At 48.1% G+C, this 19,934-nt stretch overlaps 2 protein-coding genes across 8 annotated transcripts in view; one reads left to right on the top strand and one right to left on the bottom strand.

Moving 5' to 3' along the window:
- The window catches only part of LOC122455421 (zinc finger protein 436-like), a 258,058-nt gene extending 251,796 nt beyond the window's left edge, over positions 1-6,262 (bottom strand). For 2 of the 4 annotated variants that reach the window (XM_043496996.1, XM_043496998.1), the window contains exon 1: positions 6,124-6,262. The gene's annotated coding sequence lies outside the window, so the exon portion shown is untranslated. The remainder of the gene's footprint in view (positions 1-6,123) is intronic. The other 2 variants (XR_006275574.1, XM_043496997.1) reach the window with 2 other exon arrangements.
- LOC119842762 (zinc finger protein 239-like) overlaps positions 1-19,934 on the top strand; it is a 605,953-nt gene that overhangs the window by 461,207 nt on the left and 124,812 nt on the right. The gene's annotated exons all lie outside the window — the stretch shown is intronic.

Raw genomic sequence — 19,934 nt, 5'->3', positions numbered from 1 at the left:
TGGAAGGTATCAACATATAAGATAACTCTAATTTAAAATGCACAACACAACTGAAATAAGCATAAAAGTATTCTAAAGTTTAGAACACACACCAATAAAGAATGAGGTGAGAATCTGAAGTTAAAAGTAGCTTTTCTTATTCATTCACACAGGGCAATGTTACAAGAAAGTGAGATCTAAGGATGTTTCTCTCTCTGGTAGATGGGTACCCTTACCACCAAATTATAGTCACTTACTGTTTCTGTCTCTGGCCCAATGACTTAAGTATGTGTATACAGTGGAACATCTTCACTAGCAGAAATTGAGGGAGTTACATAGCGGAATATCCAATAGCTCAGTGGCTGGGGTACTCCCCTGAGAAGGGGCAGATCACTGTTCAGATCTCTTTGTCTCATCCACTAGAGGGAGGACTTGAACTAGTGTTCTCCTGTATCCTGGGTGAGTACCCTAATCACTGGCATAAAAGTTATGAGGGAGGACCTTCTCTTCCGGTGTTTTTTTGGTGGAGTTAGGTAGCCTCTGCACCTGCCTACAGGCCCAGGCCCAGGCCCAGGCCCCGGCCCCATCTACAGGTCAGTGACTAACTCCCCTGATTCACGAATTGCAGACAAAGAGAAGTGCCTATCTTTGTAAGAGGGGTGGGGCTTAGAACATACCTAAAAAGTATGTGTTGTGAGGCTCGGTGTCACCACACTTAAATACCTGGGTGAACGCTGGTTTAGAACACTATAAAGAAGAAATGAGAAGTCACAGCATACAAGATACACAAGGTTTGAGGTATGTAACACCAAGCTTAAATGTAGCAACTGAACAGAGGATGGGAAGAGAGTAATTAAATCCCATCACAATGTGGGGAATCTTATCTCAGCTCTGCTCTGCATGGCTCTGTTCCAGGAAGGTGATTTCATCCTCTGCCTTAGTAACTATGGCATATCCTTGTTACATGGCCACTCCAGCCTAGCCTAACTGAGATTTGTGGGAATTGGCAAAGGTAACATTCACTTAACCCATCACTAACCAGGACAATTCTAGGGTTCTATGTGGATTCTCTTGTGTATAATGAGGTTTGAGCTGTGCTGGATAACAGAGGCAGACAGAGGGGAGAGAAGAGATAGAACAGTGAAGATGAGGAAAAAATACAGCTTTTGTTGGTGTTCTCAGTATATGGGGAACTCCTCGGTAACAGATGTATACTTTGGGCTGGCAAATCATTCACAACAGCTGTTGCTCAGGACTCCAGCTCACTTCCCTAGTCAGGGACATTGTCTGGTTGGCTCCCTCTCCTTCACTGGTCCTTCTTAGGATGGGCAGTGCTAGGTGGACTTTGTCATCTCACCTTGCTGGCGTTGTGCAGTGCAGCTGTTTTCAAGATCAAGGTGGAAAGCTGAGAGACCGAGATAGTACAGGAGCAAGATGGGGGGAGGGGCAGAAAGGAGCAAATAAGGGATGGAAAGACAGAGCAGGAGCTTACATGTATCAGATCGAGGACCTTGCTGGCACAGTGATAATGGTCAAGCATCTCCACTAAAGTTTCTGCCGCAATTGCAGTGATGACAAAAGTTCTCTTTCTTCTCCAAGAACACCTCTTTTTAAGAGCCCCCAAAAGGTGATGGGTGGGTGGAATAATCCATCCTCTTTATTTTGTGCACCTATTAGTCCTAGTTTCTGACACACCAGTTTTGGTTCATTGATTTCTGATGCTCTCCTCCTCTTGTTTAAACAGTCACAATTTTAATACAGTTTTCATGTGTGGGTACAGGCTAAAGTCTGGGTGCTAGTTCAGTCCAGGCTGGTAAACTCTTCACTTTGCAGAGGGGATACAGGCAATATCCTTTGAATACTAACAGTCTGTCAAAGCCTTCCCACAATTCCTCCCCACCCTCCGTGCGCCCAGAAGGACAGACAAGTTCTCACAAAATTCAGTGGGAATGAATCAAAGAGCAGCTCAGCTCCCTGCAGTGCTAAGAACCATGTGGTGGGCCCCCACAAGTTACAGCAACACACACAGTGTGCACAGCACCAATGAGGACACAGTCACTGCTCACAATCACCAGGGTTCAATATCCTGAGCTTTTCACTGACAACGTCCGTTCCCCTACACCCCAGCCAGCCAAACACTGGACATGGATGTCAGAAACACCAGACCTGCTTCCGTCACCAGCCCAGTCAGGCCACTCCTTACTTCAGGCAAAAAACAATCTTTGCAGAGATTGCTCTCCTGCTACCCCGTGCACCACAGACCCAGAGAAATGGAGGAGCTGCTCTATTCCCACCTAGGCTCAAACACAGACAGAGTCCTCCTAATCCATGAAGCAGCAGTTACCATAATGCTCCATTCCCAGGACCTCCTGAAAATTCTCCCCAATGAAGAGTCCAGGGAGCACAAAGATATATTAATGAATCACAATAGCCAATTCCTTAATTCTCGCTGCTTCTGACAGTCTGGCACTGGAGAGCCCCCTTCCCACTTCACAGCCCTGCAACAGCTAAAGCAGGTGTGGAGAAGCTGGTGATGGGTTGAACACGAGCAGAGAAAGATCAGAACATGGAACTCTGTAACCCTTACACCAGTGTTCTCATGGCACCAGGCCAAGAATAGTTATTACAGCAGCACCTGGATTCTCAGTGGGAATTCAGGGCCCCATTGGGCTATCAGTGATGCTTATATGGCCCCAATGACCACAGTATCTCTACATAGTACAGTATAAAGGCATTTATTATTATTATTATTACTATTATACCCCCTGTGAAATAGGAGGTGCCATTATCCACATTGTACAGGTCGGGGACTGAGGCATGGACAGTCTAAGGGTGTTGCCCAAATTCACACGGGACGTCTGAGGCAAAGCAGGGAATTGAACCCATCTCTCCTGAATTTCAATCCCAACCCCTAATCTCCCTGGACTTTGACAGTAGGCACAAGAGATTCACAGAAGCAGAGACAGTCCCAGCCCCAAAAGCATTTCAGTGTAAAATGACAAGACAGACAGTGGACGATTATCTCTATTTCACAGAGGGGGAACTGAGGATCAGAGATAATGAAGCTGGGACCTTCAAAGGAGCCCAGCGACACAAGGCAATGAAGTTGGATGTTTAATTCTCTGGGGCTCCTCTGGGGCCTGCAGCCTCACTGACGGACAAAAGCTCAGACAGAAAGCTGGTGGCAGAGCCTGGAACTGACCCCAGGTCTCCTGAGTCCCAGAGTAGGCCCTGAAACATAAGAGCCCTCCTCACTTTTTTCTGCCATAGCAATATAACCCTCAGACCACTCCCAGACCATACCTTACTTCATACACCCTCCCTCAGTCCCAGAACCCAGCCCCTCTCACTACAAGGAACCACCACTTCACCAGATCAGGAACAGACAACAGCAGCAACACCCTCCTTCCAGGAATTCACCACATTGGCACAAGGGGTAGCCTTAGAGGCATTGACAGCAGCCGGACCCAGCCCCATGATTCTGCTTCATTCTCTTCCTGACATCCAGAAGAGTTGAGAACATCTGTGGCCTGCTGCTAACACAGCTGGGGTGGAACATAGGCAAGATGGAGGTGAAGCACATTTGAAAATCTGGCTGTTGGGGACATAGGCAGAGCTGAGTCATGAGACATTGCTCCATCTCTGAGACCAGGGTCAGTGGTCCCAGAGGATGCAGCTTGCCTTGGGAAGGGGAAGGAAAGAATGAATTTGTCTCACATGAAAATCTTGGTTATGGGGAAGATTAGCACCATTATGTTCCTGAATCTCTTTTGTCCTGGGGGAGAGGACAGTTTCACCTACACAGGATCTATGGATTATAGGGGCTGATCCCCCTGAAATCTGGGAGACCAATGGACAATGCTGCACAGAAGCCAACTAAAATGATTCAGACAACTCACAGCTTCTAATATCCTATGGGACAGGAATCCTTACCCAGGGAAGCCACAGTCTCATAATTCTCCCACATAATGTCCCTGTATAGGGATCTCTGACCTGAGTCCAGCAGGGCCCATTCCCCCTCAGTGAAACACACAGCCACCTCCTCAAAGCTCACCAGCTCTACTGCAGCCAATTCCTTTCCCTGTCCCCAGGGACAGTCAGATGATCTGGTGCAAAATATGGATGTGATTCTGCCACCTGTCAGCGTGAGAAGGGCAATTGGGGAAGTTTCAGAAGGGGCTTTAGTGCATTTCACACCTCACTTCCCTTTTCCTGAAGACAGTCATTTTAGACTCTGTCATCCTAGGGAAATGCTTGGCCAAGATATTAAAAACCAACAACCTAAATTAGGTCCCAAACCCATATGCTGTTCTCTCAATAAGCAATCTGAGTTTCGAAAATACGGAGCCTGCAACATTGGGACTCAGTTCTGAGTGTCCAGTGCTTTTGTAATCAGGGCCTCTATTCAGGTGCCTGAATATGGATTTAGGTGTCTGAATTAGGCTCCTATATTTAAAAATCCTGGACTTCATCACTTTATTATGGCACAAACCGAGCCCCTCCCACCACGACTCAATCTAGAGACTTTTTTTACACCCTCTTGGTAACAGAGATTAAGTGCAGTGTTTGGGACCATCCAGATTCTAAACAAGTATTTGTGGAATGAAATCCTAAAATTCACAGAGTTTAAGGCCAGAAGGGACTATTCGATCATCTCATCTGACTTCCTGTATGCCACAGGCATTAAATGTAACCCAGTTAACCTATTCCTCAAACACATTTTTCAAAAAGTCATCCAGTGTTGATCTAATCTAGAGATGGATAATCCACCACTTCCTTTGGTCATTTGTTGCAGCAGTTAATCACCTTCACTATTAAAAATTTGTGCCTAATTTCTAATCTGAATTTGTCTGGCTTCATCTGCTACCTAATGGTTGAAGTTATGCCTTTATCCACTAAACCAGTGGCTCTCAACCTTTCCAGACTACTGTACCCCTTTCAAGAGTGCTTCTTATGTAGCCTGTTGTAAAACTAGACAAATAGCTAGATGAGTTGATGTACCCCCAGAAGATCCCTAAGTACCCCCATGGGTACACATACCAAAAGACTCTTTAGTATAGTTCAGTGGTTCTCAGCCAGGGGTATCAACTATTTTCTCTCTATGAAGATACTTGTACAGTATAATCAAATCACCTTTCAACTTTTTTTTATAATAAACTAAATTGATTGAGCTCTTTATGTCTTTCACCATAAGGATTATTCTACAGCCCCCTAAAATCATATTTATTTCATTTCATTTTCTTTTCTGCAATCTCTAAAAAAAAAATCTACATCAAAACAGATTTCTACAAGATTAGTGAGAGAAGTTCGTCTGATCTTTGAGATACTTCTGTCAAATATAAATGTTCTAGTTGATATTGTTAAGAAAATAGAGTTGATTAAAAACATTTTTTAAATGTTAAAATTGTAACTTGTTCTTTTCCCCAGATCCTTCTCAAAAACAGGGTAGGGTTTTTTTTCCCCCAACTTTAAAAAATAGATTCATCCAAGACAGAGACTAGCTACCCTAAAGATGAACACAGGAATGGTCAGACTGTGTCAGACCCAAGGCCCATCTAGTAACGCTGAACATGTTAGAAGCATCTGAAAAGGGCCCTTTAGAGACTAAAATTGTGCAGCCGACACTAACTGTCACTGTTTGCTCCAGCTGCATTGAAAGGGGAGAAATGAAGGCGCCTCTCTGGGGGATCCCCCCTGGCACCGTCCCCAGGGCAGCGCATCCCCACAGCAGCGCGGGACCCAGGCAGAGGCAGGAACTGGCTTTTCCTCTCCCTGCGCCTCCCCGGGAAAGTCAATCTGCAGGGAATGGGGCAGGGCTGGGAGCCGGGAACCTCCCTCCCCACTGATTGCTCCGGCTGCCCCTGCCAGTCTCTGCCCCTGTCTCCCTCCTGCCCCCCTCCCCTCCCCTCGGGCTGGGAGACTCGGTCCCTGGCCCAGGTCCGGGGCGTTCACTCTCCCAGAGCTGCAGGCGCTCAGGGGAGCAGAGCCTGGGGCAGGGTGTGTGTCGGGGGGGGGGCAGCAGCAGCTCTGGGACTCGCAGACCCCCGACCCCCCGGGGGCAGAGCTGGGGCGAGGAGGGGCCGTTGGTGCAGAGTCACTTTCCTGCCCGGTCCCAGCCCTTCCCCCGGGTCTCCCCCCCCCCACCTGCGGGCTCCGGCTCAGGGGCTGGTGTCGGCAGAGCCCAAGGCTGCCCCAGGGGCTGGTTCCAGCCCCCGGAGAAAGTCCCGCTTGGCTGGGCCCAGAGGGGGTTAGTGCGGGGCTCTCCCCGCACAGACCCCGCTGGGGAGCAGCAACGGCTCTGCCCAGGGCAGGTGTAGTGTGAAAAATCCACCAAATGCATCCGATGAAGTGAGCTATAGCTCACGAAAGCTTATGATCTAATAAATTTGTTAGTCTCTAAGGTGCCACAAGTCCTCCTTTTCTTTTTGTTCTCTCTTAATTTGCTACTTAGGGTGTACTGAGCATGCTCAGTAACATTTGCTGAAGCCACTGCCCTTCACCCTGCCCTTACTTGGCACCAGATTCTGCGGACTGCTTTTTATAGGGGTTGCAAAGGGGGCAAATCAGAGGAAAGGGCTGGCCAAGGTCTGAGCAGGGGACAGAAATTGACTAGTCAGGGGGTGGGTCAAGCAGTTGGAGGCAGGGTTAGGAAGGGGAAAAATCAGGGAAGGGGGGAAGGAGCTGGCATTAAGCTCAAGGGTTAGGCACTGCCAGAGGGTGACAGAGGGCAAAACCCCAGAACAGGCAGGGGCAGAATCCAACCCACAGGTCACTTGGGCAGTATCAATGTCAGGATACATTGATTTCACAAAAAGAAAAGGAGTACTTGTGGCACCTTAGAGACTAACAAATTTATTAGAGCATAAGCTTTCGTGAGCTACAGCTCACTTCATCGGATGCATTTGGTGGAAAAAACAGAGTAGAGATTTATATACACACACACAGAGAACATGAAACAATGGGTTTATCATACACACTGTAAGGAGAGTGATCACTTAAGATAAGCCATCACCAACAGCAGGGGGGGGAAGGAGGAAAACCTTTCATGGTGACAAGCAGGTAGGCTAATTCCAGCAGTTAACAAGAATATCAGAGGAACAGTGGGGGGTGGGGTGGGAGGGAGAAATACCATGGGGAAATAGTTTTACTTTGTGTAATGACTCATCCATTCCCAGTCTCTATTCAAGCCTAAGTTAATTGTATCCAGTTTGCAAATTAATTCCAATTCAGCAGTCTCTCGTTGGAGTCTGTTTTTGAAGCTTTTTTGTTGAAGTATAGCCACTCTTAGGTCTGTGATCGAGTGACCAGAGAGATTGAAGTGTTCTCCAACTGGTTTTTGAATGTTATAATTCTTGACGTCTGATTTGTGTCCATTCATTCTTTTACGTAGAGACTGTCCAGTTTGGCCAATGTACATGGCAGAGGGGCATTGCTGGCACATGATGGCATATATCACATTGGTAGATGCGCAGGTGAAGGAGCCTCTGATAGTGTGGCTGATGTGATTAGGCCCTATGATGGTATCCCCTGAATAGATATGTGGACAGAGTTGGCAACGGGCTTTGTTGCAAGGATAGGTTCCTGGGTTAGTGGTTCTGTTGTGTGGTGTGTGGTTGCTGGTGAGTATTTGCTTCAGATTGGGGGGCTGTCTGTAAGCAAGGACTGGTCTGTCTCCCAAGATCTGAGAGAGCGATGGCTCGTCCTTCAGGATAGGTTGTAGATCCTTGATGATGCGTTGGAGGGGTTTTAGTTGGGGGCTGAAGGTGATGGCTAGTGGCGTTCTGTTGTTTTCTTTGTTGGGCCTGTCCTGTAGTAGGTGACTTCTGGGTACTCTTCTGGCTCTGTCAATCTGTTTCTTCACTTCAGCAGGTGGGTACTGTAGTTGTAGGAATGCATGATAGAGATCTTGTAGGTGTTTGTCTCTGTCTGAGGGGTTGGAGCAAATGCGGTTATATCGTAGCGCTTGGCTGTAGACAATGGATCGAGTGGTATGATCTGGATGAAAGCTAGAGGCATGTAGGTAGGAATAGCGGTCAGTAGGTTTCCGATATAGGGTGGTGTTTATGTGACCATCGCTTATTAGCACCGTAGTGTCCAGGAAGTGGATCTCTTGTGTGGACTGGTCCAGGCTGAGGTTGATGGTGGGATGGAAATTGTTGAAATCATGGTGGAATTCCTCAAGAGCTTCTTTTCCATGGGTCCAGATGATGAAGATGTCATCAATGTAGCGCAAGTAGAGTAGGGGCATTAGGGAACGAGAGCTGAGGAAGCGTTGTTCTAAGTCAGCCATAAAAATGTTGGCATACTGTGGGGCCATGCGGGTACCCATCGCAGTGCCGCTGATTTGAAGGTATACATTGTCACCAAATGTGAAATAGTTATGGGTCAGGACAAAGTCACAAAGTTCTGCCACCAGGTTAGCCGTGACAGTATCGGGGATACTGTTCCTGACGGCTTGTAGTCCATCTTTGTGTGGAATGTTGGTGTAGAGGGCTTCTACATCCATAGTGGCTAGGATGGTGTTTTTAGGAAGATCACCAATGGACTGTAGTTTCCTCAGGAAATCGGTGGTGTCTCGAAGATAGCTGGGAGTGCTGGTAACGAAGGGCCTGAGGAGGGAGTCTACATAGCCAGACAATCCTGCTGTCAGGGTGCCAATGCCTGAGATGATGGGGCGTCCAGGATTTCCAGGTTTATGGATCTTGGGTAGCAGATAGAATACCCCAGGTCCTGGCTCCAGGGGTGTGTCTGTGCGGATTTGTTCTTGTGCTTTTTCAGGGAGTTTCTTGAGCAAATGCTGTAGTTTCTTTTGGTAACTCTCAGTGGGATCAGAGGGTAATGGCTTGTAGAAAGTGGTGTTGGAGAGCTGCCTAGTAGCCTCTTGTTCATACTCTGACCTATTCATGATGACGACAGCACCTCCTTTGTCAGCCTTTTTGATTATGATGTCAGAGTTGTTTCTGAGGCTGTGGATGGCACTGTGTTCTGCATGGCTGAGGTTATGGGGTAAGCGATGCTGCTTTTCCACAATTTCAGCTCGTGCACGTCGGCGGAAGCAGTCTATGTAGAAATCCAGGCTGCTGTTTCGATTGTCTGGCTATGTAGACTCCCTCCTCAGGCCCTTCGTTACCAGCACTCCCAGCTATCTTCGAGACACCACCGATTTCCTGAGGAAACTACAGTCCATTGGTGATCTTCCTAAAAACACCATCCTAGCCACTATGGATGTAGAAGCCCTCTACACCAACATTCCACACAAAGATGGACTACAAGCCGTCAGGAACAGTATCCCCGATACTGTCACGGCTAACCTGGTGGCAGAACTTTGTGACTTTGTCCTGACCCATAACTATTTCACATTTGGTGACAATGTATACCTTCAAATCAGCGGCACTGCGATGGGTACCCGCATGGCCCCACAGTATGCCAACATTTTTATGGCTGACTTAGAACAACGCTTCCTCAGCTCTCGTTCCCTAATGCCCCTACTCTACTTGCGCTACATTGATGACATCTTCATCATCTGGACCCATGGAAAAGAAGCTCTTGAGGAATTCCACCATGATTTCAACAATTTCCATCCCACCATCAACCTCAGCCTGGACCAGTCCACACAAGAGATCCACTTCCTGGACACTACGGTGCTAATAAGCGATGGTCACATAAACACCACCCTATATCGGAAACCTACTGACCGCTATTCCTACCTACATGCCTCTAGCTTTCATCCAGATCATACCACTCGATCCATTGTCTACAGCCAAGCGCTACAATATAACCGCATTTGCTCCAACCCCTCAGACAGAGACAAACACCTACAAGATCTCTATCATGCATTCCTACAACTACAGTACCCACCTGCTGAAGTGAAGAAACAGATTGACAGAGCCAGAAGAGTACCCAGAAGTCACCTACTACAGGACAGGCCCAACAAAGAAAACAACAGAACGCCACTAGCCATCACCTTCAGCCCCCAACTAAAACCCCTCCAACGCATCATCAAGGATCTACAACCTATCCTGAAGGACGAGCCATCGCTCTCTCAGATCTTGGGAGACAGACCAGTCCTTGCTTACAGACAGCCCCCCAATCTGAAGCAAATACTCACCAGCAACCACACACCACACAACAGAACCACTAACCCAGGAACCTATCCTTGCAACAAAGCCCGTTGCCAACTCTGTCCACATATCTATTCAGGGGATACCATCATAGGGCCTAATCACATCAGCCACACTATCAGAGGCTCCTTCACCTGCGCATCTACCAATGTGATATATGCCATCATGTGCCAGCAATGCCCCTCTGCCATGTACATTGGCCAAACTGGACAGTCTCTACGTAAAAGAATGAATGGACACAAATCAGACGTCAAGAATTATAACATTCAAAAACCAGTTGGAGAACACTTCAATCTCTCTGGTCACTCGATCACAGACCTAAGAGTGGCTATACTTCAACAAAAAAGCTTCAAAAACAGACTCCAACGAGAGACTGCTGAATTGGAATTAATTTGCAAACTGGATACAATTAACTTAGGCTTGAATAGAGACTGGGAATGGATGAGTCATTACACAAAGTAAAACTATTTCCCCATGGTATTTCTCCCTCCCACCCCACCCCCCACTGTTCCTCTGATATTCTTGTTAACTGCTGGAATTAGCCTACCTGCTTGTCACCATGAAAGGTTTTCCTCCTTCCCCCCCCTGCTGTTGGTGATGGCTTATCTTAAGTGATCACTCTCCTTACAGTGTGTATGATAAACCCATTGTTTCATGTTCTCTGTGTGTGTGTATATAAATCTCTACTCTGTTTTTTCCACCAAATGCATCCGATGAAGTGAGCTGTAGCTCACGAAAGCTTATGCTCTAATAAATTTGTTAGTCTCTAAGGTGCCACAAGTACTCCTTTTCTTTTTGAGAATACAGACTAACACGGCTGCTACTCTGAAACCATTGATTTCACAGTAAATGAAGCTGCAGAATAAATGATCTTTAAATGACCTCACTCTATTTGTTAAAATCCTCTATTAAGAGGTAATTGATACATATGTACACCAAGTGGGGTCATTTGGAAGCCGAAGACTTTATGCTTCCATCCCACACTACTGTCAAGTTTTAACAAACTAGGACAAGTCAGCAAATAAGAACAACCTTGGGTATCAGTAACTGCTACTGGTAACAATTTGCTGCGACTGGTAGCAAACTACATCAGATAGCAGGGGGGTTTTCTGGGTTTTTTTTTTACACAATCTTTTACATATGAGTAACTGCTACCAATAGCAAATTCCTACAGATAGGTGTGTCACACTACACTATTAATAACAGTATCACTGCCCTGCATTCCCACAGCTCCGAGTAGCCTCCTCCACTCCTCCTAGATACCCCTTCTTTTCAGCTTGAGAAGTCCATGCAGTTCGTAACCCTCCTGTCCCTGGGGGAGTTTGCTCTCCCAGAGCTGGCTCGGCTCCTGCAGGTGCTCAGAGGAGCAGAGCCTGGGGAGGTCAGGGAGGGCAGCAGCTCTGGGTCTCGCAGACCCCCTGGAGCAGAGATGGGGTGAGGAGGGGCCGTTGGTGCAGAGTCACTTTCCTGCCCAGCCCCAGCCCTTTCCCCTAGGTCTCTCCCCTCACCTGCAGGGTCCGGCTCAGGAGCTGGTGTTGGCAGAGCCCGGGGTTGTCCCAGGGGCTGGTTCCAGCCACTGGAGAAAGTCCCCACCTCCAGCTGGGCACAGAGCGGGGTTAATGCAGGTCTTTCCCACAGACCCCTGTGGATAGCAGCAGCAGATCAGTCTGGGCTCCCAGATCACAATAGAGGCAGCAGCCTCTGACCCAGGAAGTTCAGCCCTGGATCTGAGCAGTAACATCTTCTTTGAATAATGATAGGCTTCAGAGTAGCAGCCGTGTTAGTCTGTATTCGCAAAAAGAAAAGGAGTACTTGTGGCACCTTAGAGACTAACAAATTTATTTGAGCATAAGCTTTCGTGAGCTACAGCTCATTTCATTGGATGAAGTAAGCTGTAGCTCACGAAAGCTTATGCTCAAATAAATTTGTTAGTCTCTAAGGTGCCACAAGTACTCCTTTTCTTTTTGTCTTCTTTGAAGCTGCTCCTCATCTACAGGAATAATAAGGGAGGTGAATGGCTCAGGGCAGGGTTTGCAAGTACCAGGGTTTCTCCTTAGGGAAAGGGCTGGTCAGGTGAGCTGAGGGAAATCTGGGCCTGGGCTCCTCTTGGCAGAGGGTTGGAGGAATCCAGGACCCTTGTGCTAGACACACTATAATCTGGACTCAGAGTAGCAGCCGTGTTAGTCTGTATTCGCAAAAAGAAAAGGAGTACTTGTGGCACCTTAGAGACTAACAAATTTATTAGAGCATAAGCTTTCTGAGCTGTAGCTCACGAAAGCTTATGCTCTAATAAATTTGTTAGTCTCTAAGGTGCCACAAGTACTCCTTTTCTTTTTATAATCTGGACTGTAAGTGGTCCATACATGGCGTAGGGAGTAGACAAGCTTGGGAAATGCCTGTCAAAATGCAAATGGCTCCCCGTGGCATTCATGCCAAGAATGCTAACACGGAAGAGCAGCGATGACCAAGGAGAGAGTCTTCAGAGCTGAACCCAAGGCCGCCTACAGCACAGGAGGTACTTGCCCTGCCCGGAGTCAGGAAAGTGCCAGCATTGCAGGAGGGGACTAGAGGAGACTGAAAGGGATGCCGAGGCCATGGCTGGCAATGGACTACCATGTGTGGCGTACAGGGTGAGCGTGACCTGGGCTGTATGCACAGGAGGACAGGGAGCAGGGCAGTGGGGTCACCTCTACATATGGCTCTGGGGAGACCGGCACTGGCTCTTGGGTCCAGATCTGGGCTCTGCCCTACAGAAAGGGCATGGAGACACTGCAGGGGCTCAGAGAAGAGCTCCAAAGATGAGTCCAGAAAGACCCGAAAAACCTGCCTCTTTGCGTATGGAGCTACATGTAGTTAGCCTAGTCAGAGATGGCTGAGAGGGGCTTGATACATCTCCAAGTACCAGATGTGGTGAAGATTTGATACTAGAGCTTCCTAGTCTAGCAGACAAAAGGGTAGAGGGTCCTGGGTCCTGCAGAGCACTGCCCAGCCCTGTGGCTGCCAAGGGTGTCCTGGGGGCATCCTGGAGCCTGGCAGAGAAAATCCCCCTGTCCATCCTGATAGTCCCACAGCCAGAGGGTTATTTCTCTGACCTCATCCTGCAGGGCTCCTGAGTTAGATCCCGGTTGTCAGATCCCCAGCTGGCAGGAGTTTCCCATCTGTCTCTCCCAGCACCATGCCCAGCCTGGAGAATGCAGAACCAGGGGCTGGTCCCTTCCTCTCACCCTCTGCTCCCCATGCTTGCCCTGCTCCAGCCTGTGCTCCCCTGCCTGAGGGCCCGTCCCTGTCCCTCAGTTCCAGCAGAGCCCTGGGGCGACCCCTCCTGCATTAACCCTTTCCCTGCCAAGCCCAACCCCACATTCCCTCTCATTGACTCTGCTGCCTTCGGGGATCTTTGGGAGCCTCTCAGTGGTGCAAGTAGAAATCATTTCTTGCCGGTACTACACTCATGGGAGGGACACAATGGGCGGGGGCATGTGATGACCCCACGTGACCCTCCATGTGACTCCTCCCCACCCTGCCTCCAGCCCAGGGCCCCCACGCTCTCCCCATCCCCTCAGACACCTCCCTTTGTATATACAAACATCAGCATGCTTAACTAATCACTTCCCCCCTCCCATATGTAGTATTCAGTCTGTTTATATGGAATATGGGAGTGGGGTGAGGAGCCATTTCAGCATATGTAGGACTTAAATAAAAGACAAATTTTAAGTAAAACTGTGTCCTAAACTGCTTTATGGTATTGTACCCAAGCATTGCATTTCAACTGGAGATTCAACTTCCTTTATAGGAACAGACTCCTGAAATCCTTACTGGTCCACCATCATGCAAATAGTCCCATTGTCTTCAATGGGATTGATCAAATGATTAAGGGTTTACAGGATTAGGTTCCAAGTTTGTAAATTATTCTGGATGAAACAATGCCTGAGCTGTCAGCTCAGAAGGAGCTTCATTCAAATAAAGGTGGGTATAGAATCATAGAATATCAGGGTGGGAAGGGATCTCAGGAAGTCATCTAGTCCAAGTCCCTGCTCAAAGCAGGACCAATCTATAATTTTTGCCACAGACCCCTAAATGGCCCCCTCAGGGATTGAACTCACAACCCTGGGTTTAGCAGGCCAATACACAAACCACTGAGCTATATACATGGGACTTTATACATGTGATATTTACTTTTGCACGGGCCTATATTTGCCAACCAATAGGTTCAATATTGATTGTACACGCAGACTTTACCAGTTCTTTATTAAATTTGCTTCTGCTTAAAGGGACCCTGCTCCCAGGATCCTCTGCAGCCTTTCAGCCATGTTTAAGTCATGTCAAGTTATGCTCACACCATTCATTCAGTATGGCCACACCAATTTGGCACCATCCCAACATGCTCCGCTCCCACTCCATCCCAGGCCCTACTCCCACTCGGTCCCCTCCTCTGAGCCCCTCCCACCCACTGCTTGTGACTCTTTTCACCTTCCCCTTAGGCACCCCTGCATGCCCTTTGGCAGGCAGCAGAACCTCAAGGGAAGAGGTGGAGCGAGGGTGGGATCTTGGGGAAAGAGGTGGAGTGGGGGCGGGAAGAGGAGCAGTGCAGGCAGGACCACAGGGGAAGAGGACAAGTGGGAGCAGGGCCTTGGGGCAGAGGGTGGGCAGGGCTACACCCTTGGCACCCTTTCAGCAGCGGTGCTCCCAAGGCAGTGGGCTGGTATACCTCCAGCAAAGAACCATTCCTTGAAGTAGCTTCATGACTCACTTTCCTACTAAGATCCAAAAGTGGTGAAGCTAAGAAGCCCAGTTTTCAATGAAGAAGTGTTATATCGACTATAGTCATGCTTTCTACATTCACTAACCTTAACCTCACTTGGTTATTGTGCCAATATGTGGTGCACTCTAGAGGCCAAAACTCATTGTGTGTGGCTTCAGCTGAAGAGGTAGCAAATATACCCTCAAACGATCTGGACACCCAGGACATACCATAACACACCTTATAAGGAGAAAGGTACATTCTAATATGGCTGGTTTTTACTTGGGACTACATGAGGTGCCAGAACTAATGAGACAGATATGCATCCTGCCAATCATACGTGCTAGCCCCACTGATCACCCAGTTCAGTTAGCATTCCTTATGCAGCTGGAATGCATGAACAAAAATATCTGTGGAACTGAATCAAAATGTATCATGACAATAGACATGGGCTGTTACAGGCCTGTTCAACAGCTAATAATATCTCATGATGATCTTTGTGGATGGTGGATGCTACGTTATGATTAATTGTATATATTCTTCGCAGTGATATGTGCCGTTGGCTCCTTAGTTGATGGCTCTGGTGTATCTGAGATCAGGGAGATTTGGTACAGTGGCCAAATTATTTCAGGGAAAATTTGTGATGCGCTACACAAGCACACACCTGAACACTTGTTGCCCTTCAAAAAGTGCTACCTAGATGTCTTCTTTCAAAAGCATACTGAAATCATTTCCTGTTGGATATAGGACTTGCAATACCAATTCCACACATCCAGTGTACATTCCTCCATCAATGGCCTATTGCACATGATGGAGACCTGCAATATCACAGAATGGATCAGGCAATTTGATGAGGTTCAATCAGTGACAAACAACTTTCTGGTAGGTGCATCAAGACATGAAGATGGCCGAGTCTTTGCTGATCTTTATTTAATCTGTCAGGACTGCTAATTGGAATTTGCACCTCTGTGCACTGGAAGACTTTGTGAAATATTTTTTTGCTTTAGATATAATCACTATTTGGCAATGATTGCCTGGGACCTCGCTGAACTAAGAGGTGTAGCAAAGTCTGACCCTGACATATTTGAGGAATTTCAAAAAGAAAACGGAGTTATTAAAAGGTCACCAGTTCCCTTCTGTGCACTTAGGTCAGATGAAGCCCAAGAACATGAAAACAGAGCAATAAAAGTCGTTGGGGGTTGGCTTGCATAACACAGCATCCAAATTTCCTTTTCTGGTTTTGCATGACTACCCCAGAACTCCATCAGATCTTGAATGAAACATTAAGCATGGCTGGGATGACTTCCCAGAAGTAACCAAGAACCATCTACACTCATTAGGTGCTGTTACATGCCAAAAAAGGGCAATTTTAAAGCTGCAGGCTGAGCTTATTTCACGGGCAAACTATTCGTGTATGATGGACCAGAGCTCATTTTAATCTCATGTAAAAAGCAGTTTTCATTGAGCTAGCTAAAGATGTCAGCTGAATGGATACTTTGAATTATGACTCGCATGAAGCCTTCAAATCCCAAAGAATTATTCAAGGGTCCATCAATCTATGGGCTCCAGTCAAGAAGAACTGACTAAAACTGTGCTTGAATGCAAAGAAGAAAGACAGAATGAAGGTGGCAGATGTTGTAGAAGCAGCAGTGATCTGTATGCTCTGTATAACTATGTTCTGTATAACCTGTAGGTTCAAAAGGTCTGTTACACCGTCCCCCCCGTTTTTGTCTCCTCTCCCTCCTTGAATATCTGTGAAGTGGCTTTCCCCCTCCCCAACCCTCCTGGAATGCTTGTGGGATGAATGGGCTGCTTGAGCAGCTGGAAGATCAGAAGAGCTCCCAGGGAGACAAGGTGTCTGGGACTCTGATTAGGCAGCAATTACATGCCCAGTGCATAGACACTGCCCAAGGTGGAGTGTGACCAACCAGACACGGCAAAGTCATCTCTAGTCACAGGCCATGAGGAGCAGGTTCTTAAAAGGGGAAGGGGCCATGTTCTCAGGAGTGCACTCACAAGATAGTACCTCCCGTGAAGGTCCTTCGCCCAGACCTCCTGGCCAGTGGTTCGCCACGTTGCATTCCATCGTGCCTTGGGAAGACTTACCTTCATAACACCATCCATCGCTGCGCTGTGGGACACTTACCTTGAAGGATCCTGAAATTGCCAGTGCCGGGCCTGTCCTGGGAGCGTGATTATGCGAGTGTGACCCCCCCTTCTCCTTCTTTTGAGCTTAGAAGGAGACAAATTAGAGAATTGGCCAAAAAAAATCTGATGAGGTTCAGCAAGGACAAGTGCAGAGTCCTGCACTTAGGACAGAAGAATCCCATGCACCGCTACAGACTAGGGACCGAATGGCTAGGCAGCAGTTCTGCAGAGAAGGACCTAGGGGTTATAGTGGATGAGAAGCTGGATATGAGTCAACGGTGTGCCGTTGTTGCCAAGAAGGCCAATGGCATTTTGAGCTGTATAAGTAGGGGCATTGCCAGCAGATCAAGGGACGTGATCGCTCCCCTCTATTCGACATTGCTGAGGCCTCATCTGGAGTACTGTGTCCAGTTTTAGGCCCCACACTAGAAGAAGGATGTGGAAAATTAGAAAATGTCCAGCAGAGGGCAACAAAAATGATTGGGGGACTGGAACACATGACTTATGAGGAGAGGCTGAGGGAACTGGGATTGTTTAGTCTGCGGAAGAGAAGAATGAGGCGGGATTTGATAGCTGCTTTCAACTACCTGAAAGGGGGTTCCAAAGAGGATGGATCTAGACTGTTCTCAATGGTAGCAGATGACAGAACGAGGAGTAATGGTCTCAAGCTGTAGTGGGGGAGGTTTAGGTTGGATATTAGGAAAAACTTTTTCACTAGGAGGGTGGTGAAACACTGGAATGCGTTAACTAGGGAGGTGGTGGAATCTCCTTCCTTAGAGGTTTTTAAGATCAGGCTTGACAAAGCCCTGGCTAGGATGATTTAGTTGGGGATTGGTCCTGCTTTGAGCAGGGGGTTGGACTAGATGACCTCCTGAGGTCCCTTCCAACACTGATATTCTATGATTCTATGATCAGTATAATAAACGTGCTGCTTTCTGCCAAACTCTGGTGGGTCATTAGTCCTCCTAAGCTTACTAGCTGGCCCAATTTCGGGTAACATTACAGATTATTACAGAGCTAAATGTGGACAGGTCATTGTTTGCTCCTCTCCTGGTCGTGTCCAGATCTCAGTTTGATGTTGATCTATGTAAAACTGTGGGAAAAGACGAGTTCTTCAGGATTCCACAATCAATGTTCGAATGCGAAGGAACAGTGCATATGTGCCAGGTGAAATGCAACCTAATGCACATCTTGCATGGTTTTCCTAAGTCAGCACCTACTGAAAATGTGACTGGTACCTCATGCCAGCAAAGGTCTTTCAGCATAGCAATAATAGATGATATGGCTGAGGTACAAACTATCAACAAACCAGAAACAGTACCGGGTTTACAATGGTGCCAGGCCCATACTTGGAAAGGGCCCATAATAACTACTTGGAGGCCCACAAAGGATTAATGTGCTGCAACATGTACTGAGAGTTGTAGGTTGTGTGCCATTGCCTTCCACCGTGGCCCTTGGACCTGCGCTGCCAGCTACACTAGTAGTCCCATAATGCCCCGTACCATATTGTGAGCTGCCCCAGTTGAAGTAGGTGGCAGCGGAGTGGACCAAAAAAAAAGGAAATGGTGCACAGAGAGAGTTCCCAGTGCTGGGGTGCTGATCCTGCCGCTCTGCCCTCCCCATGGGGCAGCGGGTAGGGGCTCCTGGATTGTGCCCCTCCACCCCCAAGACTTCCGCACTCTCCTGTGGTGGCAGCAGTGCTGTTGACTCCTAGTGTGCAGCTCCTGGCAATTCTGATACCTGGCCACAGGCTCCTGAGTACTGTTTTGGCCCTGCAGCTTTGTGCCAGATATGTGTGGGTGTGTCCCCTCGGCCGCCATTGGGGGCCGTGTGGGGGAGGCTGGTTGTCTGTGGTCCTCAGGGCCTGGGGGGGCACACATAGTGACAGTGGGGCTGGCTGCCACCCCCCCGACCAGTGGCAATGCCCAGAAACTCTCTCCCCGCATTCCGGGGCGGGAAAGGGGTAGAGCGCAGTTTGGGGGGAAGCAACAGTTGTGGGACAAATCCAGGTGCAATGGGGGAGCTAGTGCTGACACCGTGGGGGAGGGAGGTAGGAGAAGCAGGGTGTGATGGTGGGGGTTGGGTGGGGGGCAGAGGGAGGGAGGAGAGTCTGGGTTGAAGGTCCAGGTTGTGAAGGCAGAGGGAAGGAGGGAGGGGAGTCTGGGTTGAAGGTGGGGGTTGGGGGCAAAGGGAAGGAGGGAGGGGAGAGTCTAGGTTGAAAGTGGGGGTTGAAAGTGGGGGTTGGGGGCAGAGGGAAGGCAGGAGGAGAGTCTAGGTTGAAGGTGGGGGTTGGGGGGCGGAGGGATGGGAGTCTGGGTTGAAGGTTTCAGAGTAGCAGCCGTGTTAGTCTGTATTCGCAAAAAGAAAAGGAGGACTTGTGGCACCTTAGAGACTAACAAATTTATTTGAGCATAAGCTTTCGTGAGTTACAGCTCACTTCATCAATGAATGCATCCGATGAAGTGAGCTGTAGCTCAAGAAAGCTTATGCTCAAATAAATTTGTTAGTCTCTAAGGTGCCACAAGTACTCCTTTTCTTTTTGGGTTGAAGGTGGGGTTGGCTTTGTGTTGGGGGGGAGTAGAAGGGAGGGAGGTGACAGCCCTGAAGTGAAAGTGGGGATGGGCAATAGCAGGGTAATTGAGGAGAGCTCTTGTGTGATGGTGGGGGTTAATTGTGAGGGGCGGGAGGGCAGAAGGAGGGATGGGGGAGGGAAAAAGCCCAGGTGTGAAGGTTGGGGTAGGGGCTTGATGCTGGATTGTGGTGGTAAAGTGTCTGTGCATGTGTAAAAAGAAAAGGAGTACCGGTGGCACCTTAGAGACTAACAAATTTATTAGAGTCACGAAAGCTTATGCTCTAATAAATTTGTTAGTCTCTAAGGTGCCACCGGTACTCCTTTTCTTTTTGCGAATACAGACTAACACGGCTGCTACTCTGAAACCTGTGCATGT

This window comes from Dermochelys coriacea, chromosome 14 (assembly GCF_009764565.3).
Source record: "Dermochelys coriacea isolate rDerCor1 chromosome 14, rDerCor1.pri.v4, whole genome shotgun sequence".
NCBI classification, from domain to species: Eukaryota; Metazoa; Chordata; order Testudines; family Dermochelyidae; genus Dermochelys; species Dermochelys coriacea.
Note: the sequence above shows the minus strand (reverse complement) of the source record. Positions and strands in the feature narration are given on the sequence as shown.